General features: G+C 40.3%; 1 protein-coding gene across 2 annotated transcripts in view; it reads left to right on the plus strand.

Moving 5' to 3' along the window:
• Positions 1 to 24,119, plus strand: part of pag1 (phosphoprotein membrane anchor with glycosphingolipid microdomains 1) — a 102,618-nt gene that overhangs the window by 29,024 nt on the left and 49,475 nt on the right. Inside the window, exons 1-2 of one of the 2 annotated variants that reach the window (XM_043689091.1) lie at positions 18,526 to 18,543; positions 19,821 to 19,934. The gene's annotated coding sequence lies outside the window, so the exon portion shown is untranslated. Of the gene's footprint in view, positions 1 to 18,525; positions 18,544 to 19,820; positions 19,935 to 24,119 lie in introns of those variants that run through there. The other variant, XM_043689090.1, reaches the window with a different exon arrangement.

Genomic DNA, 24,119 nt, shown 5'->3' on the forward strand with positions numbered 1-24,119 from the left:
CCTGATATTATCATAGGCTAATTGTAGCTTTTTCAAGCTAAACATATGATCAAAACCATCACCCTTGATTCCCTCTGCAAACCTTTTTGCTTCTTTGCCACTGAATCTATTGGCCTGCCCAGCTTCTTTCTATACTTGTACTTTCCATGGGAGGCGGGCTGTGTTCCTGATTACCCATGATAAAGTCTAGTTCAGTCAGGTCTCCATGGGTCATATGGGACAGCACTTGTTGCCTCTGCTGCCTCCTTACAGGTGTTCCCTGCCCTGCCTTCCAGGATCAAAGTTGGCCTTCTCTTACTGGATGCTTCCCCTGGATTCACAGGTCCAGGATTTCTTATTGCTACTGAACTCTATTTACCCAAGCCATCGTGCATTGACACTTTCGATTCCATGATTTTGTTGAGTGAGGTACTTGCCTCCACATTATCTGGCAGATATTTTGCTTGAAGCATATTCCCTTTGAACTGTTTTGAGGGTGCTCTCCAGCTACCAGTTCTACACCACAGCTATGGCCACCTGTGTCCAGCCATTTGATGACTGTGGGGTTTAGTCTCCTGTATTTCCTGTGTCTTATTCCCACCTTTGTTCCTGATTTTGGAAGAATACTATTTCACTGTTTGGACTATCATTCAAGTTAGCCTTTGGATCATGAAATTTTACTCTACTCAGCATGTATCTCTGTCCTCAGGACGGTATCTTTAAGCTCTTGGTTTAGCCTAAAGGGATACTTGAAGAGTCAACCACATTGCTGTTGGTTTGGGATCCCATATCAGACAAACCAGGTAAGGAAGGCAGGTTCCTTCCTTAAAAGGAAATGAGTGAACCAGCTGGGATTTTCCGATAATTGACAATAGTTTCATGGTCATCATTAGATTCTTGATTCAAATCCCATGGTAGGATTCCAAGCCAAGTCCCAGAGCATTACTAATCCAGGAGGCTCCTGTATTAGTCCCAGAGCATTACTAATCCAGGAGGCTCAAGTAATCTAATGGTAATGCTTTTAGGCCATCACTCCTCCCCTGCCCGCCCCCCCCATTTACTGAGAATCCAGCATGCAAAAACAAAGTGCTGGAGAAACTCAACAGGTCTGGCAGGGTCTGTGGAGAGAGAAACAGAATTCACATTTTGAGTCCGATACGATTCTTCGATGTTCCAAAGTTGCTCTGTTTACATCAGTAACATCCCAGATCTATCTGTCCGCAATCATTAAGGAATATTTTTCTTAACAGCAATGTTTGTTCTTCATTGATTAAAGCTTATTCTTTCTAACATGGATGAACTTAGATTGTTATATTCTTGCATTTGAAACTAATAAATAAATCCTAGGAGTAGAAATGAACAAGATGACAATTATCACAGTACCACCTGTTGCATGAACAATCTGCTGTAAGCCCAATTTTCTACCCTTACCTGAATATCTGTACAGATATTGGTTTCAGATACTTGCCAAATCCCTCCTTAACATTTTTAGCTTTTACTTGGCATTAGTAATGACAGCAAAACTGTCATGATGTGGAGGTGTCCGTGTTGGACTGGGGTGGAAAAAGTTTTAAAAAAAAACACAACACCAGGATAAAGTCCAACAGGTATAATTGGAAGTACTAGCTTTCAGAGTGCTGCTCCTTCATCAGGTAAACAGTTATTTCATGAATGAGCAGCGCTCTGAAAGCTAGTACTGCCAAATAAACCTGTTGGACTATAGCCTGGTGTTGTGATATTTTAACAAAACTGTCAGCATTCACCATCACTATGCTGTTGAAACTGACAGCAACTTTGATAGTTCAACTATGTGTAGAATAAAACAGAAATCCAGAGGTTTTCACCTTTTAAGAGGAGATATTATTGATTTGATTTGATTTATTGTCACATGCATTGAGATAGTGAAAAGTATTGTCTTACACACTGACCAGACAAATCATACCTTTATAAGTACATCAGTGTAATAGAACAGAAAGCAGAATATAATGTTACAGCTACAGAGAAGGTGCAGAAAAAGATCAACTCTAATATCTGAGAGGTCCATTCATAAGTCTGCTAACAGCAGGGAAGAAGCTGTTCTTAAATCTGTTGGTAAGTGTTTTCAGACTTTCTGGTGGAAGAGAGTATAACCAGGGTGGGAGGGGTCATTCATTATGTTGGCTGCTTTCCCAAGGCAATAGGAAGTGTAGACGAAGTCAATGGAAGGAAAGCTGGTTTGCGTAATGAACTGGGCTGTGTTCACAACTGTTTGCAATTTCTTGCAGTCTTGGGCAGAGCAGTTGCCATACAAAGCTGTGATGCATCCACATAGAAAGCTTTCTATAAAAATTGGTAAGTGCATTGTGGACATGCCAAATTTCTTTAGCCTCTGAAGAAGTGGAGGCATTGGTGTGTTTTCTTGACTGTAGCGTCGATGTAGATGGAACAGGATAGGTCGTTGGTGATATTTACTCCTAGGAACTTGAAGCTCTCGATCACCTCCACCTCAGCACCATTGATACAGACTAGGATGAGTCCTCCACTCCTCTTCCTAAATTGGTGACTCGCTCCTTCATTTTGCTGACATTGAAGAAATGATTGTTGTCTTTACACCATGCTACTAAGCTCTCTCTCGTTTTTGTGCTCTATCTCGTCATGGTCTGACACACTACAGTGATGTTATCAACAAATTTGTAAGTGGACTTAGAGTTGAATTTGGCTACTAAAGTTTGGGGATAGTGGGCCATTAGTAGTGGACAAAGTTAACGTGACTTGCAATCAGCAACCTCACACCCAGGCACATCCGCACCCCCCCCCCATCACCACTAACCAACAAGGGGATCATTCTGCCTCAATGAAGGGTGCAAGAGGGCATGCCAGGAGCAGCACCAGGTATACCTAAAAAAAAATCAGCACTCATTCTCATGAAACTACAACATGGGACTAAAATAACAAAGATAGTAAGTGATAGAGCTAAGCAATTCCATTACCACAACCTGCCATGTGTGACTGAGGACAATTAAATAACTGTTGTTGTGGTTCTGTTCGCCGAGCTGGGAATTTGTGTTTCGTCCCCTGTCTAAGTGACATCCTCAGTGCTTGGGAGCTTCTGTGTTGTTTCCTCCGGCATTTATAGTGGTTTGTCTCTGCCACTTCCGATTGTCAGTTCCAGCTGTCCACTGCAGTGGCTGGTATATTGGGTCCAGGTCGATGTTTTTGTTGATAGAATCTGTGGATGAGTGCCATGCCTCTAGGAATTCCCTGGCTGTTCTGTTTTGGCTTGTCCTATAATAGTAGTGTTGTCCCAGTCAAACTCATGTTGCCCGTCATCTGCGTGTGTGGCTACTAAGGATAGCTGGTTGTGTCATTTCGTGGCTAGTTGGTATTCATGGATGTGGATTGTTAGCTGTCTTGTTTGTCCTATGTAGTGTTTTGTGCAGTCCTTGCGTGGAATTTTGTTGGTTTTACTCATGCTGGGTATCAGGTCCTTTTTTCCTGGTGAGTTGTCTGAGAGTGGCTGTTGGTTTGTGTGCTGTTATGAGTCCTAGTGGTCGTAGTAGTCTGGCTGTCAGTTCAGAAATGTTCTTGATGTATGGTAACGTGGCTAGTCCTTTGGGTTGTGGCATGTCCTCATCCCGTTGTCTTTAATAACTCTCTCTGAAGGGAAGCAGGTCACATCATTACAAAAGGTAAGACTAAAATATTTGCAAACAATATTCAACCAGAAATGCCAAAATGATCATCTTCAGCGAGAGACAACCTAGATATTGCCCCTTTAATGTTCAATGATATTGTCATCACTGAATCAACTACTATAAAGATCTGGGGGTATCATTGACTAGCAACTGAACTGGAGCAGTCATGTGTGACTACCAGAAGCCAGGAAGTCTGCAGAGAATAACCCCTGGCTCCCCAAAGCCTGCCTATCATCTGCCAAGTATATATCAAGAATAAGGTTTGCATAAAGATTTGTAGCTCAGTTGTCAGTTGTTGTGGTTGTGGGTATGCTCGCCGATCTGGGAAGTTGATTTGCAAATGTTTTGTCCCCTGTCCATTTTCAGTCCTTTGGACCCTCCTGTGAAGCGTTGCAGCACTGTGTCTTCTGGAGTTTATTTGGCTCTGTTTCTGCTGCTTCTGGTTGCAGGGTCTGGTTGTTCTTTGTAGTGGTTGATATATTGGATCTAGGCCTATCTGTTTGTTGATGGAGCCTGTGGATGGGTGCCTTGCCTCTAGAAATTCTCTGGCTGTCCTCTGTTTAGCTTGTTCTATGGTCGTTGTGTTGACCCAGTCGAATTTGTGGTCATCTGTGTATACAGCTGTTGGGGACAACACATAGACCTAGACCCAATATACTGGCCAGTACAGCAAACAACGGGAACGTGCAACTGGAAGCAGTGGGAATGGAACAGTACAGCAGCACTTCACAGGAGGCTCCAAAGCACTGAAGATGTCACATAGACAGGGGAGAAAAAGCCTCCAAGTCAACTTCCCAGCTCGGCGAACATATCCACAACCAGCATTTATCAAGAAATTGATGGAATACTTTTCACGTTCCTGGAGAGGGTAGGTACATTTCCAGCTGCATTCCTGAACCTTTACAATTTTGCTTGATTGGCGCTACCTTTTAATTATCATTCCCACTAAGTTGTTTCCACCCTGAGGGTCTGTTGATGCTGATGCCATTTGAGGATTGATTTCCAATTTGAGTTCGCTGCTGTGCACAAACCTGCACTAAGGGGCAATGTGGCTTCATCATACAGTTCCTTTACCACCAACACACTGCTGCTACTGCTGCCTAGTCTAATTATTGCAGTATGTCAGGCAGCATCCGAGGAGCAGGAGAATCGACTTTTCGGGCATAAGCCCTTCTTCAGGAATGGGCTTATGCCCGAAACGTCGATTCTTCTGCTCCTCGGATGCTGCCTGGCCTGCTGTGTTTTTCCAGCATCACATTTTTCAACTCTGGTCTCCAGCATCTGAAGTCCTCACTTTCTCCTAATTATTGCAGTAACTCACCATGATGGTTCCTTTGGCAGCACCATCCAAACCCTGGATTTCTACCACCTGGAAAATGAAGATATTTGAGAACACCATTCTCTGCAAGTTCCAATCCAAGTTTTGCACATTCTAACGTGATAACAATCTCAGTGCTTTTTCAGTGTCATTGGATCAAAGTCGAATAGTTCCTTTCCTGGCAGCATTGTGGGTGTCCCTACACCAAAAGGACTGCAGCAGACCAAGAAGGCAACTCCCCACCAACTTCTCCAGTGCAATTCGGGAAAAGCAACTAATGCTGCTGTAGCCACTGACATTCACTGCATTTTAAAATGCAACCTCTCTGCGCCACGAGTTGTCCTCAGGATTGGTATTTATCTTAATGGGTCATAATAGGTTAGTGCATCATAAACTCAAGCCCTGTTATTTGTGGAGGCAAAATATGAACTTTTTAAACATACATACATACATACACACTCGCAATTTGCCAATTTCAGACCAAGGTTGAGAGAAAGCAGAGACCAAGTTTCTGTTCTAAATAAAAATTTATTTATGATAATTAATTAGAACATAGAACAGTACAGCAGTGGAGCAGGCCCCCTTCAGCCCAACCATGACACTATTCCAAACTAATCCTATCTGCCTGCACATTGGTGTGTATCCCTCTATTCTCTGTTCATGCATGTGTCTGTCTAAATGCCTTTTAAATACTGCTATTGTAGCTGCTTCTAGTACCTCCCCTGGCACTGCTATCAGGCACCCAACACCCTCGGTAACTTGCCTCATACATCTCCCTTTTAAACCTTCCTCCTGGCAGCTTAAACCTTTGCCCCCTGGTATATGACATTTTGCCCCCCTGGGAAAAAGACTGACTACCCAAATTTTGTAATTTCTGCCTTTCATAATTTTACATACTTCTATCAGGTCGTCCCTTAGCCTCTAATGCTCTAGTGAAAACAACCGAAGTTTGTCCAACCTCCAATCCAAACAACATCCTGATAAACCTCTTTTGCCAAAGCCTCCACATCCTCCTTACAGAATTGCACACAATACTGCAAATGTGGCCTAACTAAAGTTTTATACAGCTGCAACATGACTTAGCATATAGCTACAAGTAAACAGATGTAAACTACTGGTTTATAACATTGCTAATCAAAATTCTTACCTTCTTATAAACACGCACAAACACAGACAAACGAATAGGAGAAAAGAGATTATTGGCATAGGTAGAGAAAAACTGGAAAGTCAGTTCTTTGGTCTTTGCTTCACAATTCCGATGTTGAGATGATCCTACTTTGGCTTGCCTGGCCCTAGGTTTTCAACACCTTTCTTTGGAAGCTTCCACTGGTTTGTAGGAAGTACAGAATGACCGATTCACTTGGAAAATGTCTCCAATTTACCAATTCAAAAGTCACAGCCCACAGCAACATCTGCAGGCAAGGTAACTGGTTCTTGTCAAGTTTAAACATTTCTTTACTGCAGAGAACAGTCTGCCTTTGCTGGGGAGAACAACAGCTTATTCATTTGTATCTTTCTGTGTGTCTGTGTCACTGAAACTTGTTTGCAGATCTAATCTGCTTAGTTAACTGAGAACCAATCAACTTCAGTTTATAAAACAGCTCCTTGGATTCTTGGTCGCCTGTACGTTGCAGGAACTCAGAGCCACTAAAAGAATAGAGCTCATAGTGATGCTCATTTTCTTGCTGTGAAAATGTGCAGCCATTCTGATAAATCTATTTCCTTTCTGAAGAAAATAGATTTTTCTCCTGGCAATCCACTCTTTTTAAAGACACAGAAATAAAAGACATGGTTCTCAGAAACCATCAATTAAAAATCATAAGGCCACAAGACATGGAAAAAAAAGGAACTAAATTACTTTTGATTTTAAAAGACTCCCACAGTCCAGAGATGTGCAGGTTAGGTGGATTAGCCATGCTAAATTGCCCATAGTGTCCAGGGATGTGCAGGCTAGGTGGATTAGCCATTGGAAGTGCAAGATTACAGGGATAGGGTGGAGGGGGTGGGATGAGATGCTCTTTGGAGGAATGGTGTAGACTAGATGGGCCAAATGGCCTGCTTCCACACTGTAGGGATTTGATGATTGTTAAATTCCACCCCCACCATCTCTGTCTGTAGTTGAAGGTGAATCAAGGGATATCTGGTCAGCATGGACGAGTTAGCCCAAGGGTCTGTTTCCGTGCTGCACACCTCTATGACTCTATGACTCTCTATGACTCTGACTCTAATACTGTATCAAGTAAATGTGTTGTTGTGCTTCCATTGAGAGGTCTATTTTAAGCAATCTCAAAACTACACACAATGAAACTCTGAATATTTGTAAATTAGGTGGTCTTCTTCAATGTAATCTATAATGAATTTAGAAACTGATTGCATTCCATTGCTACAATAAGGCACGTTACTCAGAGGCTGGAGTTCTCTTTCACGGAATAGTATTGCAGATTCGGGATTAGTCAATAGGTAGAAGTCTTGGATCAACATTCCATCTCAGACATTATAGGTAAAAGTACATTGCAATATAGTTTTTTTTTAAAAAGCTGGATTTTAAAATGACTTGAATCAGAAATGTTACCATAACATATCTCTACCAGCCTTAACTGAGAGAAGAGTGGTAACTACAGTGTGATTAATCCTGCTGAGACTTTACCAAATTCATGAATTTATTATTTTATTTTTAAAATTCTTACTTCAAAAATCCAGCTGCTGAGGTGTAAGTATTTTTCTATAGTTTGTTTTTTCTTGAGCAGTATTTCAAATTTAAGCCATCTGTTCATTCTCATTTCTTCTCCCTATCACGTACGATAGAATACAACAACTCCCCTTCACAGCAAATGTGATTAAATATCCCATGGCTTCAGAGCTTGTCCCTCTCATGGAGGTCAATAATGCTGGTTGGAGTGTATCCGCAAGTTGTGAGAATTCACTTCAATCAAATCAATGGTTATATTTTTAATGAAAATATGAATAAGAGTGGATCACCATTACCTAGATGAAGGGTGGTCTATAATTAGCGGAAGCATTTTAACTTGGAACAAGTGCATTCACCATCACTTTGAAAACTTTTCTTTACTTCCAAGTCCAGTCCTCCTTCAATTTCACATGCCCCATGAAGTTTTGTTTCTTTATCTGGCCTTTCCTTGCCTGCTCCAATTTCTCCATCACATCTGATCTGGCAGTCACCTTCTCTTCCAATGCTTCCATTATGTTTTCTGTTTTCTCTCTGCTAAGGTTACCTGAGTGGATGACAATGCTTTTCATTGTGCCTGTCTGGCATTCTGCAATTAACCCTTCTCCTCATGACTAAAACTATGAAAGAGTCCCCTAGTCCTCACTTTACACCATACCAATCCTTGTGTTTATTTAAGGTCAAGATAAATATATTGATTCTTCATCAGTTGGGAAATCAAGCAGTGTGGGAAAGTGGGTGTGAGGAATGCCAGATCAGCCAGGATCCTATTAAACACCAGAGCAGGCCTGAAGGACCACTGTTCCTATTCCTTATTGTCTTATGGTCAGTCATGACTTTTGATGAATCATCTAATGTTGGTAAGGTTTGGGGAAGTCAGGAGGTAAATTACCCTCCGAACTGCTGTTAATCGCAGTCTGGTGGCCATCAGGATGTTGTTGGAAGGGGATTCAGTAATGGTACTTGCATTCAAGTTCAAGGTGAGTTGGTTTGATTCTGCCTTAATTGCTAGGCAATTTTGTTGTGTGAATGTTACTTGTCGCCTGTCAGCCCTAACCTGATTGTTCCCACGCCTTGCTATATGTGATCTTAACTGTGGTTTCCTTGTCATTATACGGTAGTTACTAGTAATGGTTCTTTGCTATTCAGAGCTTCTCCCACCTTTTATTTTACTTGCCCCATAATAACCCCAAATTGTCCTTCATCGTCATTTTTATCATTCATTGTGTGCTTTCATATTTTTTTTCCTTTCATTCTTTGCTCCCCTTCTTTCCCTAGCTCTGCATTTTATTCCAAACTGGTTGATATGGCTTCCAGTTTGAAAACAGGCTGACAACCTGGAAATGTTAACCCTGTTTCTTTTTCCCTATGCACTGCTAGACTTTTTGAGTATTTCCAGCACATTCTGTATGTTCCTGACTTCTAGCATTGTTAATATTCTGCCTATCTTTTATCAGGTTATTGACCTACAGTTCTCAGGCTGTGGTCTGTGGCCTGTGATCCTTGTTTGATTAATAAATGAGCTTAGTTAATAAATCGCCATTCATTAATGCATATGAAAAGCTTAGCTCACTGCATGATGATCCTTTTATTATTAAATTGTGAGAAAGAGATTCTGCATTTTACTAACACAGTAGTCCAGTGGACAACCTGCATGCTTTTAAAAGGTAGTTTTCATGGGAGGGTGAAGTTAGTCCAGTACTCAGTACAAATTGATAGTGATGAGAGGTTGCCTCCCAGTAGACATGATACTGTGCTTGAGTTAGTCTCAAATCTGGCTCTAAGTACCTATTGATATATATTTATATTGATACTTTGTCAAAAAACATGACAGTGTAGCTTCATCTAGAATCATCAGATACAAGATTACTGAAAGAGAAATTGCAATCTTGTTGTACATGTAGTAAAAAATGACTCCACATATTTCCAAATGAACAGTAAATCTGTCAAGACTGACTAATGTCTTCAATGTTCAGAAAATGTAGATGGAAATTGCTTGCAGTGTACCTGAGGTTTTCTGATTTTTATTTGCATTGTACTAGGTACCTCTAAAGGTAGCATTTGTCAAAATATACCTGTTCAATAAACTTGATTTTTTTTTTGTGGTTCTTATGTGGGTTTTCAGTTTTGGATGACACTGAATTTTTACATCAGCCTTATGTGTGCAATATCTTCTGCCTTTGAAGATGTGGTATTTGAGAACTTGTAAACAAAGCAATCATCTCAGCAAATAAAGCTTCTCTCATTAGGTAAGCTTGATCAAAAACATTTATAAGTTTTAGAAAATAATTGCATTCTGAAGCAGTGCTGTGTAAATCCTATGGCAATTCCCAAACAGGTAGCACCTTGGCTCATTACCTGTATTGACATTCTTCATCATCACATGAATCACCTTCTCCTCCAAAAGGGGATTTCAGCTTATATGGAGTCCATGCCCTTGTGAGGGGATGTGACAATAAAAAAACATGCTTTACATTTTTTCAGATTGTAAGCAATAACACATCACTATTCGAGGATAGTAAAACAAAATCTTACAAATAACTGTAGCCAAAGGGCATTGAATAAACGGAAGATTACAACTATACTCAATTAGTGGTTGCATTCCCATGATTTACGAGTAATCTGGGTGGCATTGGGTTCCAACCAGTCTCACGAGTAGTGAATTTTCACTAAACTACCAATTACTCATCGCATTTACAGTTGGTTGTGTCTTCCTCAGAGTTGATACTTAATTGTAGCTGACTTTCAGAACAGCACAGAGACAGGCCCTTCAGCCCATCAAGACCACATTGCCACATGTAACCTTTCTAAACTTAAAAACCCTTACCTAGTTCCTCTATTCCCATCTATTCCTATATCTGTTAAGATGTCTCTTAGACATTGCTATTGTATCCACCTGTACCACCTACTTTGGCAACCCATTCCAGGTACTTACCACCCTCTGTTTTAAAAAAAAGAGTTGCCTCTCACATCACCTTTAAATTTTCCTCCTTTTACTTTAAACCTATGCCCCCTGGTGATTTGATATTTCTACTCTGGGGGAAAAAGACTCCAGCAATCCATTCTATCCATTGCTTCTCATAATTTAGTAAACTTCAATCAGGTCGCTCTTCTTCCTTCAATGCTCAGCTGAAAACAAACAAGTTTGTCCAATCTCTCTTCATAGTTAACACCCACCAAACCAAGCAACATCTTGGTAAACTGTTTGTGTACCCTCTCCAAAGCACCCACATCAAAAGTAGAACCAAATTAATTTTTAGACCATATTTTCAATGAATGTATCTGGGTTATTGCTACATAAATTTCATAGTTGTCTGGATATGCAGTAATTTCTAGAATTTAATACCACTGGGTTGGAGCTATGATGTTTCGCTCCAGGAAGTTATCAAGTTCAAGAGTTCATTTAGGCTTAAGAGTTTGGCTGCCTGCAAATTTTCAGTACTTTATTGTTAGTCTTGCAAATTATTTAACAGAGTCCTCTAATTTAAATAGATAAAACAGAAACAAAAGTCTCAATGTTAGATAAGGGTTGTTGAAACTCAGTAACATACCAGCTTATTTGTCTAGCAGAATGAGGGGGACCATTCATTGCGTTAATAATAGAGATTCCACTATGCATAATTGATTTTCGTTTTAATGTTGCAACTTTACAGAGACACGACATACATTTATATAAAAGTTAAACTTAATGAGCAAACCAATATGACGCCCATCAATATATGGTGTATGTTTTGAATTGAATTATAAATCGTAACAATAGTTACATTTTATACTTTAGACTTGATGGTAATAGTAAAGTGAGGGTCCATCAATAGACACATGTTGAGAATTCTTTTTCTTATTGGTGACAACCTTTGTGAAATAGAAAGTAACTCCCAAGACACTGGAAACTGAGAGTCAGCTTGATGGTGCTCTGCATAGGAATATTTTTAGGACATATTTGATCTACAAGGATGTGTAATGTATGCTGGATAGTCAGTCAGCAAAATATAGAAGGCTGTGTGAGAAACGGGGTTATAATGGTAGGGGGCTTCAACTTCACTAACATTAACTCTGATCGCCTTAGTGTGAAAGGATTAGTCAGGATGGAATTTTTAAAGTGCAACTAGGAGAGCTTTTTGTGCCAAAATGTTAATTGTCCTGCTGGAGATGGGGCAGTGTTGGACCTAATCTGAGGGAATGAAACCAGTCAAGTGTTTGAAGTTTCAGTGGGTGAGCATTTTGAGGGTAGTGACCATAGCTCTGTATGTTTCAAAGTCATTATGGACTGTGCAGCAATCTGAACGGAGGGAAGGCTGATTTCAATATCATTAAACAGAATCTGCCAAACGTAAACTGGGAAGTCGTCATTTGGAAAATGAGAGTCTTTATAAAAGAAGTAGTATAGTAAGAATTCAGGTCCAGTATGTTCCTCTAAGAGTGTAGGGCCAGGGCAGCAAGTCCAGGCAACCCCTAGAAGTCAAGGGAAATCTAGAGTCTGAGAAAGGAAAAGAAACTAGCATATATCAGGTACAGAACATATTAAAAAAAGGGGAGGCACATCAAAAGTGCAGAGTGTAATGTGGCGTGATGTGCCGTGAGAGGGGTTTGTTCAGTCGTGGTTCTTTGAAAGAGGGGTGTTGTCAATCTGGTGCCAAGGTGTCTACTCTGCAGAAAGCTGAGTAAATAGCTTTGGGTTTTTGACAAAAGAAGCAGGAGTGGATGGAATCACACAGGCCCAAAGTTTTTGTTTTTGCTTTCAGTTATTGAAAATGGAGTTTTTGAAGTTTAAGCTGCTCTCCCCCCAGCTAAAAGTTTGAATTCTTTGCTGCTACAGTGAGAAGACAACACACTAAATTGCCATGTCCCAGGGTCTGTTTAAGGGATGCTGGTATTTTGGAACAGTTGATGAGCAGTAGTTAAATTACATTTTGTTTATTAAGTCTTTTAATAGTTACAGTTATCCCAATACTTTTTTTGTTGGTATTTTAACTGTAGTGTAAGAATAAAGTATACTTAAAGCCTAGTGCCTTGACCAATTGAATCAGATGTGGTACACAGCACCTCATACTTGCCTTTAAATAAGATAAAAGTCAGGGTCTGGGCTATCTCATTGATATATTTGAGTGGGTGTTTGTTCTGGTCCGTAAACAGTAGGGAGTTGCTTAAAAGGAAATAAGCAGGGCAAAGAGGGACTACAAAATATCTTTGAAAGATAGGATCCAGGCAAACCTTAAGGCTTTTTATTACATACATTAAGAATAAGAGGATTTCCATGGAAAGTGTGTGACCAAGTAGAAGACCAAAGAGGCCATCTGCGTGGAGCCAGAGTTCTTAAATGACTATTTCTCATCTCTACTCACAGAGGAGAAAGACATTGCAGCCAGGGTTATCAGTTGGGATGGTGAGGTTCTTGAGCACATTAACATTAATAATGAGATATTAAATGATTGAATAGGCGCACAAGTGTGTAAATTCCCAGAGTCTGATGCAATGTATCCCAGGCTGCTATGGGAGGTGTTGCTGGGGCCCGGCTGGAGAAATTTAATACTTTGCTGGCCACAGGCAAAATGTCAAATGTCCGAAGGTTGACTAATGTGGTTCCTTTGTTCAAGAAGAGCAGCAGGATAGACCAGGGGATTACAGACTAGTAGGTCTGATGTCAGTAATAGGGAAGTTCTTGGAAAAAAATTTCAGACGGTTGGGATTAATCATGGATAGTCAGTATGAATTTGTTAGAGGGAGATCCTGTCTGACTAATTGAATTGTTTTTTTTTAAAAGGTGACTAAATATAATAAGGGTAATGCAGTTGATGTGGTTTACATGGACTTCAGTAAGACCTTTGACAAGATCCCACATAAAGACTGGTCTAAAAAGTAAGAGCCCATGGGATCCAAGGCAAGTTGACAAACTGGATGCAAAACTGGCTTACAAATAGGAGCAAAGGGTAATGATGGAGGCTTGTTTTTGTCATTGGGAAGCCTGTGATCAGGGTGGTACCACATAGATCAGTGCTCGGACCCTTGCTGTTAGTTATGTACATGAACACCTTGGGTATGAATGCAGAACAATCTTGATTATCCGAACATTAATTATCCAAATTTCGTATTATCCCAGCAAGATTTCAAGGTCCCTGTACATGTATGTCAATTGAAGTAGGAAAATTCTATTCCTCATCCATTTAATGTATTATTTTGTAAATTTGAACAGGAATATAGATGCAAATATGCTTTAATAAATAATTAACTTCAAATATGTACTCAAGGCATGATGTTAGAGTTGAGTTTTACAATTTTTTTAAAAAGGTTCTCTAATACTTATTCTCCCCGAGGACAAAGGTTGTGACAGTGAAGACGTGAGAACAACATATGTGCAAACCTGAGCTGTACGCTCGAACAGCAACATTCCCTCTCAACATTGACTCGCTTTGTTTTGCAAACCCAACAATGATTTTCTTCAGCTCACTCTCCAGAGAGTTAAGTCGAAAAGGTGTTTGCATTTTTTTGTTTCCGTTGCTTTTTCCTCCTGTTATCCCATGAAGGCTCCTTTATTACCAAACAACAAGCAGTTCAATATCTTTCAGCTGACAAGAATATTTAATGTCACTTTTTTTGTTGGGGGAGAGTGAGTTAGCACATGTGAAAATAAACAGGAGGAAAACCTGACGAGAGGGAACATGAGGAAAACATTACCCACCTAACAAAAAATTGATGAGAGGATGGAAACTGAAGCCAGGGAAAAAAATCTTCCCCCTCTCTCATGCTCCCCCCTGTATTTTGCACCTCTTTCTCTTTGAGCTCGGCAGTTGCTGAGGAGGGAGGGACAACATTTGGTTAGTCTGGATGGCGGGACGCTGCTGAAAACAAAGATGCTGGCTGCTGCCGAGGACTGGGATAAAACCAAGGAAAACATCAGCGAAAAGTTTCATCAACTTCAGTTGAACTCTAGCCAAAAAGTGATTTTATTTGTAAAATATCATGAATTTTTTTAGTAGTGTCCAATGTTTGTGCACATTTTATTGATTGAATGAAATAAAAACTCTGTAAACATGCTTTTTTTTAAATGTGTTCAGTATGGCTTCCTCTGGTTACGATCAGATCAGTTATCCGAACAATCAGTTATCCAAACAAAATACTACCTGCCAGTCTGGCTCGGATAATCGAGGTTGTTCTGTAATTGGTAAGTTTACAGATGACGTAAGCCGGGGGTAATGTTGACAATGAGGAGGATGGTCTCAGGCTGCACTGTGACATTGCTCTGCCCAATTAACCAGCTGATCAATGGTAGATATAATTTAACTCTGCAAAGTGATTCCTTTTTGGGAGATCTAATAAGAGTAGGATATGCACAAAGATTGGATAGGTTCCTAAGGAGCTGAAAATGTGTTGCTGGAAAAGCGCAGCAGGTCAGGCAGCATCCAAGGAACAGGAGAATCAACGTTTCGGGCATAAGCCCTTCTTTCCTGAAGAAGGGCTTATGCCCGAAACGTCGATTCTCCTCTTCCTTGGATGCCGCCTGACCTGCTGCGCTTTTCCAGCAACACATTTTCAGCTCTGATCTCCAGCATCTGCAGCCCTCACTTTCTCCTCCTAGGTTCCTAAGGAGCATTGAGGAACAAAGGGACCTTGGTATCCAAGTCCATAGATCCCTGAGGGTGTCAGCATATATAGACAAGGTAGTGAAGAAGACATACAGAATGTTTGCCTTCATTAGCCAGTGCATAGAATATAGGTGGAGCGAGGAGGGTTTATGGCAGCTTTATGAAACATTTTTTGGGCCGCAGATGGAATATTGTGTGCAGTTCTGTTCGCCACACTATCCGAAGGACGTGGTTGCACTGGAGAAGGTGCAGAGGGAGATTCACCACGATGTGGCCTGGGATGAAAAGTCTCCATTATGAGGAGAGATATGATAGGCTAGGTTTGTTTTCCCTGGAACAGAGGAAGCTGAGGTAAGGATCTGATTGAGGTATGCAAAATTACGGGAAGAGTATAGACAGAGTAGGTCATGGGAACCTATATCCCCGTGGCCGTGGGCATAAGTTTAAGGTATGGAGCAAGTAGTTTAGAAGAGATCAGAGAAAAAAATGTTTTGCCCAGAGGGTGGTAGATATTTGGAACATGTTGCCAGAGAGTGTGGCAGAGGCAGATAGTCTCTCAACATTTAAGAAGCATCTGGTTGAGTATTTTAAAATGCCTGGGCATTGTAGGTTATGGACCAAGTGCAGGTGAGTGGGGTTAGTGTAGTTTGGTGGTTTTTTTTGGTTGGTAAGACATGATGGGTAAAGGGCCTGACAATTAAAACTTCTGAATTAAAATTTTCACGTCTTCTTAAAAACTACATTGGCTCCATCTAGTGGCAGTAATATGTAGAGTTATTTAATTCTCTCGCATATCTAAGATGAAAAGAGGAATACGGATGTGTGGCCATACATCTATTTTTGCCCAGCACAAATAAAACCACAATTCACTCTTCATATCAGCTATTTGCATCTCAGTCACAAACCTTCAAAACAAAGGAACTCTAAACTCAATCCATTAACACTATGGGTCACTTTCCATACTTGTTTCTTAATGATCAATTCTGAAAACCAAGTTAAAGACAAATTCTTATCTGGTAGCTGAGCAGTTTTGGCATGATATTTTCTGAGTTGTATTCAACTGAGCTAACACAATAAATAAAGCAAAAGCAGAAATTACCAGAGAAACTCAGCAGGTCTGTGAAGAAAGCAGAGCTAACCATTCAGGTCTGGTGATACTTCATCAGAATGTGATGCTGTGTTTCTCCACCAATTCTTGTGTTTGTTTCAGATCTCCAGCAAATCTTTGTTTTAATTTAATATAATTAAGCATTTTATTTAAATCATTCATTTTCACTTCACAGTAACCTGGCACATTATGTTAATCTACAAAAAAAAACCAAAAAAACCTGTGGATGCTGTAAATCAGGAATGAAAACTTAAGTTGCTGGAAAATCTTAGCAGGTCTGGCAGCATCTGTGGAGAAAAATCAGAGTTAACGTTTCGGGTCTGGAGACCCTTCCTCAGAACTGACCCAAAACTTTGACTCTTGCTTTTCTTTACAGATGTTGCCAGACCTGCTGAGCTTTTCCAGCAACTTCTGTTTTTGTTTCTGACGTTAATCTAGAAACTATCACAATCCCTTTCTGTTTCAATCTTAGCCATTTCTGTGCCATGGTATATTTGCAACTATTTTTCCTGTCATTGTGTCTATTTATATAGACACTGGAATAGTTGTTCTGTTGAAGTTATATGGTGTTCATACATGTCATCAGTAATTACTGATCTGGTTAAAACAGCAAACTGTTTAAAATATTTAAAACAGGCAATGTTATTTTGAATCTTAGAATGTTTTATAAATCCAAATAATGTAAGCAGTTAGATAAGGAAAAGTTTATGTTTATTAATCATCATAAGAAAAATTTAGGGTCGAGCCAGATAACTTCGGTTAAATTAATACTTTGCACTTATTTATATAGAAAAGAAGCAGGTGATGTGAATTTTATGTCAAAGGTATAACCATTATGGTAGAAAAGGCAGACTAAAAGGATTAATGTTGTGTAAGGCTCTGAAAGGGTTAATACTGAGGAATGGCTTAAGCTGTACCCATTATGGTGTCATTTGGACTAGCATCTCAAAGGAGTAAGATCTACTGTCCAGGACCATCTTTTGTTTCTATTACAATGTCCGTCATATTAACATAACATTTACTTAATTTCTACCTTGCAACAAACTAGATCTTGATTTACTTTGATTACATTTCATTTATTGTAGTCATGTGTACCTAAGTACAGTGAGAAGCTTTGTATTGCGAGCAATACAGGCAGATCATAGCAAACAAGGACATACAAATCATAAGGTATTTAGACAGAGCGAGGAATACAGGTTAGAACTGCATGGGAGGCGGACAAAGCAAGATCAACACTAGCAACATCAACGTTATTGAAATTAGAGCGTTCATTCTCCTTTTGGTGTGTGTGTGTGTGTGTGGGTGTTCAAGCTTCTGTATCTTCTGCGTGATGGAAGCGATTGTAGGAGAGCATTACCTGGGTGGGAGGGGTCTTTAATGATGTTGGCAGTCTTTCTGCAGCAATGACAAATGTAAATGGAGTCAATGGATGGGAGGTTGGCTTTGCTAATGGTCCTGAAGAAGGGCTTATGCCCGAAACGTCGATTCTCCTGCTCCTCGGATGCTGCCTGGCCTGCTGTGCTTTTCCAGCACCACACTTTTCAACTTTGTGTGCACAATCCAGACCATTACCAATGTTCTGCAGAACAGTTGCTATACTATGCCATTATGCACCCTGACCATTTGCTTTTTATGGTGCATCTATAGAGGTTGGTGAGGGTCCTTATGGACATGCCAAATTTCCTCAGATGCCTGTGGAAGAAGAGGCGTTGTTGCACTGCCTTGACAGTGTTGAAGATAAAGGCTCTTGTTAGAAAATCTTTTTCTTTTACCCATCAGACCCAGCATACCCAGCAGATCCCCATCTACAAGAGGATGGTGGCACTAAATCTGTCTCATGGTAAGCAGCAGCACAGAAGATCCGACAACACTGTGGTCAGCAGTGAGGCTTGTTCACAGAACAGTTGGTAGGACTGATAGTTGATCAAACACCTGGTCCAGATAAAATGCATTCCAGGTTGCTGATGGATGTGAAGGCAAAAATAGAGCCCATTGGTCACCCTGTAATTGGGCATGTGGTAACTATAGCAACTGTAATAAAGTCATAGAATGAGTTCCCTAATTGGGGGTTTTATTCTGGAATCAGGGAGCCCCTGGCTGACAAATAAGAACAGGAGTGTCAGACATCCTGTTCACTCTGAGAGCTGGCTGTGTCAGAGCTGGATCAGTGTCAAGGGCTCTCCATGTGAAAATAAATGGTAACTTGGTGGTGGCATACTGGCCTCTGCAGAGTTATTTCAGTAAGATAGTGCTTCTGTTGCTTGTTGAGTAATCCAGTGTTTTACAGATCCTAATTCAGCAGGTCAAATCTGTCCCTGCAGATGGAGGATTTTGATTCAGCTAATTAAGAATTTTGTAGTAAACTGTTAAGAGAAATAGTGACTATGAAACAATTGAATTTTCATCAAATCTATTTAATTCAAGTCCTTAGGAAAGGCAGCTACCACCTGCCAGCTTTCTTGTCTAGTTTATTTGAGCCTTCCAAATCACAGCAATATATTTGACTTTTAATTGGATTCTGAAATTACCTCACATATTCCTCACTTATAGGGATAAGAAATAAATGCTAGCTTTAGAATTGACTTGTGATGCACTGTTAGTGTCTCTACCTCTGGTCCTCAAGGCCTGGATTCAATTCCCACTTGCTTCAGAGATGTTTGTAATGTACCTGAATGGGTTGGTTCAAAATATCTAAACGCTGGCCTTGTGAGTAATACCTGTCTATTTTGGGGGGCAAAAAAAAACTTCTGTCCTCAACAGTTACTGGAGGAATGTTGGAAAGCTGATGATTGTTAACTTTGTATCGCTGTTCAACAAAGGCAAGTGGGATAAACCAGAAAATTACAGACACTCCCACCTTGCATTGATTATGCAAACCATAATCCAGAACAAAATAAACTATTGCTTAGAAAGGCATGGATTAGTCAAGTAACGTTGATTAGTCAAGTCAAACCTAACTTGATAACAATTATTTAAAGAGGGGAAGCACTGAGAATTAAGGGGAAAAAATAGCAACATTGCTACAAAGATGGTGAAGCAAATGGAAATTCCAACTTTAGGAGAACGGTCACTGGACTAAAAAAAATTAATTCTGCTTTCTCTCCACAGATGCTGCCAGAGCTGCTGAGTTTCTTAGCAGTTTCTGTTTTTGATATAAAATCTTACTCAGCCTTCATTTGTTATTGTTTAACGTGTACTGCTCATCGGTAATGATGCTTTGGTCTCCTACTTAGACTATGTAACATTACGGTACACAAGGACAGTCTTAATAAAGATGTACTTTGCAACTACTACCATTTGTATCACTGAAGTCATCAGACTAATTCTGAGTTGAGATATGTTAAAAAGCTAGGTGTATTAGTCCTCACTTGAAACATTTTGTTACTAATTAGTGAATACGAAGATTAGTTTTTTTTTGCAAATCACTTGTGTAAATGTTTCACCTGACCAGGTTTTTTAATTTATTCATTCACAGGATGTGGGTGTCGCTGGCTAGGCCAGAATTTATTGGCATTCACTAATTGGCCAGAGGAAATTTAAGAATCAACCACGTTGCTGTGCGCCTGGAGTCACATATAGATCAGACCAGGTAAGGATGGCAGAGTCCCTCCCTAAAGGACATGAATGAACCACATAGGTTTTTCCAACAATCGACAATAGATTCATGGTCATCAACAGACTCTTAATTCCAGATTTTTTTAAAAAAATTGAATTCAAATTCCTCCATGTGCTAGCATGGGATTTGAACGTGGATCCCCATTTCTGAGGAAGGGTCACCAGACCTGAAACATTGACTCTGATTTTTCTTCACAGATGCTGAGCTTTTCCAGCAACTTTAGTTTTTGTCCCCAGAACATTACCTGAGTCTCTGGATTACAGTGCAGCAATGATATCACTAAGCCATCACTTCCCCCAAGTCAGCTTTGCTGTGCTGAATGATATTTTAAAAATTCTTTTGGCAAGGCTTGCTGGGATCAGAGGGTTTGAGATATAAAAATAGACTGGAAAGGCTTGGACTTTTTTCACTGGAGCGTAGGAAGTTGAGGGATGACATTGTGGAGGTTTAGAAAATCATCAGCATAGATAAGGTGAATGACAAGGGTCTATTCCCTGGGATGGAGAGTTCAAGACTAGGGAGCATACTTTTAAGGTGAGAAGAGAAATATTTAAAAAGGAAATGGGACCAACCTTAATACAGACAGTGGTTTGTGTGGAATTAACTGTCAGAGGAAGTGGTAGGTGTGGGTACAGATACAACATTTCATAAGATATTTGGATAAGTACATGAATAGGAAAAGTTTGGTGGAATATGGGCCAAATACAGACAGGTGGGACTAGTTTAGTTTGGGAGCATGGACAGGTTGGACCGAAGGGTTTCCATACTTTGTGACAAACAAGTCATGTGATTCCATGTGCAAACACTAGGGGGCAGTAATTCTTCTCGGTACAGAGTGTAGAAAGCCTTTTTTTCTGTATGCAGTTTACCAGACTTTTAAAATCCGTTGTTTTTCGCCAATTTGAAATACTTATCCGGGAGGTAATGCAAAGCTACAGTACCTTCAAAATTTACTTATACTTTGAGGTCATGAATAGCTAACACTGAATCTCTAACGTTCCTTGCAAAATGTAACTAGGATCATTAAAATCATGAGTACCTCATATACAAACAATTATATAATGTGCCTTTCAGCACTAACTGTCATGATATATGCTGCCAATTCAAGTATGCAATAATGACAGCTTGAAAATGGAAATGCATTGCAAGACTGCAGCAACAGAGGTGTGAATTTTTTGTGAAAAGTACCTTTGACCACAGGAAGCCCTAACTACTTTAAAACCATCACAATGCAACTGGTGAAGTATTTTAAAAGTATAGACACTTGCGATGGAGAAAACATGATAGCCAGTTTGCATGCAGCAAGATCCAGGAAACAGCATAATTATGATTAGATTTTATTTGTGATACTAGTTGAGGGATAATTCCCCTGTGTCATGGAATCACCTGTAAAGGCAGATGTGACCGCATTTTACCATCTCATCACCACTAAAAATGCACACACTCTCAGCAGCTGAATTGGAGTGTTGAATCTGTTAAATGTTAGATTTAACATCACACAAGATGAGTCATGTGCAACACGTTATTCCGTTTAAAATCAATATGGCAATAGCTGCAGGCAGTAACACACACTCACAAATACATCGTGTTTAACTGGGTTAGCGGTGCATCTAGCCAACAGCAGTAAGTGGAAGTTAATGATTTTCTTTTAAATAATGCTCCAGAAGAGATAATCAAAACGCAAAGTTTGAATGATGTGGAACAAAATAGAGATTTCCTATTTGGAAAAGAGAACCTTCATCCAAAATTTCTCTTGATCTGAATTAGTACTTCCCAAGAGTGATTTGAATACAGCTTTTTTGTGGATCTGAAGCTGTGATGTTTTCCAGGTTTTCTGATTGTAGCCAAAACCTGACTAACATTGAAGAATACTGTTCAGGGCTATTTGTAAACGAACTGTCGGAGTGAAATCCCGAATTCAGAGATTTGGACTGATAAACTTGCATTGTGTTCTATTTATAACTGCATTTCACAAATTAGAATATGGGTAAATACAAGAATCTCTGTCATTACATTCCACAAATCCCAAACGTCCTCCAACCAACTGACTGTCTCCTGCCCTTTTAAAAAGGAACAAGCTCTCAATACACTCAAATTTCTCACTCCCTGTTCAGCTTTCCCACTAGCGCATGACTACTGCCAGTGTTGCGGTGCTCAGGCACTCTCTGTTATCGGTATTGAATCCTGTAGTACTTCCTACAAAAGTATGATGTGGAGATGCTGGTGTTAGACTGAGGTAGACAAAGTCAGAAATCACATGACACCAGATTATAGTCTTCACCTGACGAAGGGGTTACGCTCCGAAAGCTTGTGATTTCAAATAAACCTGATCAACTGTAACCTGGTATTGTGTGACTTCTGACTTCATGAGAAGCTCATGGCTTCATTAGTCTCTAAAATAGACCCCATCTGTGAAGCAGCTATCTGTAACCTTTCCAAGTTTGATCACCATCTTCAATCTTTAACTACCTATCCCATGTCTTGGGCTCATAGAATCCCTACAGTGCAGAAAGAGGCCGTTTGGCCCATCGAGTTTGCATCAACCTTCCAAAGAGCATCTCATCCTATCCAGGTAATACCACGTTTTCCATAGCTAACCTTCTAACCTGCACATCCCTGGACACTACAGGGCAATGTAACATGGCCAGTCCCCATCTAACCTGCAAGGAGGTAAAGAGAGATGATGGAGGGTTGTTTCTGTAATTAGAAACCTGTGACCAGCAGAACCACGGAGATCAGTGCTGGGACCCCTTGCTGTTTGTTCTGTACATTAATGACTTGGATGTGAATGGAGAAGGTATAATAAGTTTGCAGATGACATGAAAATTGGGGATGTTGTTGATAGTGAAGTAGATGGTCTCTGGCTACAGTCTGATCTTGATCAGCTGGTAAATTGGGCAGAACAATGGTAAATGGAATTTACTTCCAGTAAGTGCGAAGTATTTTGGGAGGCCTGATAAGGGAAGGATATACACAGTGAACGGCAGGTCTCCAGGAAGTACTGAGGAACAAAGGACTTTGCTGTATAGGTTCATAGATCCCTGAAGGTGATGGCATAGGTCAGTAGTCAGGATGGTAAGGAAGGCATATGGGATGGTTTCCTTCATTTGCTGGGAATTCCTGTAACAACTTAATAAATCATTTGTTAGGCCACAGATGGAACACTGTGCAGTTCTGATCGCTACACTATTGGAAAGACACAAAGCATTGGAAAGGTTCCAGAGGAGATTCACCAGGAATGAAAAGTCTCTGTTATGAGGAGAGGCTGGGTTTGTTACTCCTGAAGAGAGATCTGATTGACTTATACAAAATTATGAGGGATATAAACAGAATAGATCATGAGAATCTCTTTCTCGTGGTGCATGTGTTTAAGACCAAAGGGCATAAGTTTGAATTGATGAGCAAGCAGATTAGCGGAGATCTGAGAAAGAAAAATCACCCAGAGAATGGTAGACATATGGAACGTGCCACCAGAGAGACTGGTGGAAGCAGGTACTCTCTCAACATTTAAGAAGCATTTGGACAAGCACTTAAGATGTCAGGACATAATAGGTCTGAGTGCAGGTAAATAGGATTAGTGTGGTTTGATGTTTGTTGGTTGCATAGATATAGTGGGCCAAAGAGCCTGTTTCTATGACTCTACTATTATCTATTTGGAGGGAAACTTCAAGATACTTCAGTGCAGAGGGATTGGGGTTCTTTATGCATGTGTTGCAGAAAGCAAGTGTGCAGGGAGAGCAGGTAGTAAGGAGGGTAAATGGAATTTTGGCATTTGTTGTTAACGGAGTGGAATATAAAAGAGGGGATGTGTTATTGCAACTGAACAAGGCATTGGTGGAACTGCAGTTGATGTTCTAGAACATAGAACATAGAAAAATACAGCGCAGTACAGGCCCTTTGACCCTCGATGTTGCTCCGATCCAAGCCCACCTAACCTACACTAGCCCACTATCCTCCATATGCCTATCCAATGCCCATAAAGAGGGAGAGTCCACCACTGCTACTGGCAGGGCATTCCATGAACTCACGACTCGCTGAGTAAAGAACCTACCCCTAACATCTGTCCTATACCTACCACCCCTTAATTTAAAGCTATGCCCCCTCATAATAGCTGACTCCATACGTGGAAAAAGATTCACACTGTCGACCCTATCTAAA

Source organism: Chiloscyllium plagiosum, chromosome 4 (assembly GCF_004010195.1).
Source record: "Chiloscyllium plagiosum isolate BGI_BamShark_2017 chromosome 4, ASM401019v2, whole genome shotgun sequence".
NCBI lineage: Eukaryota > Metazoa > Chordata > Chondrichthyes > Orectolobiformes > Hemiscylliidae > Chiloscyllium > Chiloscyllium plagiosum.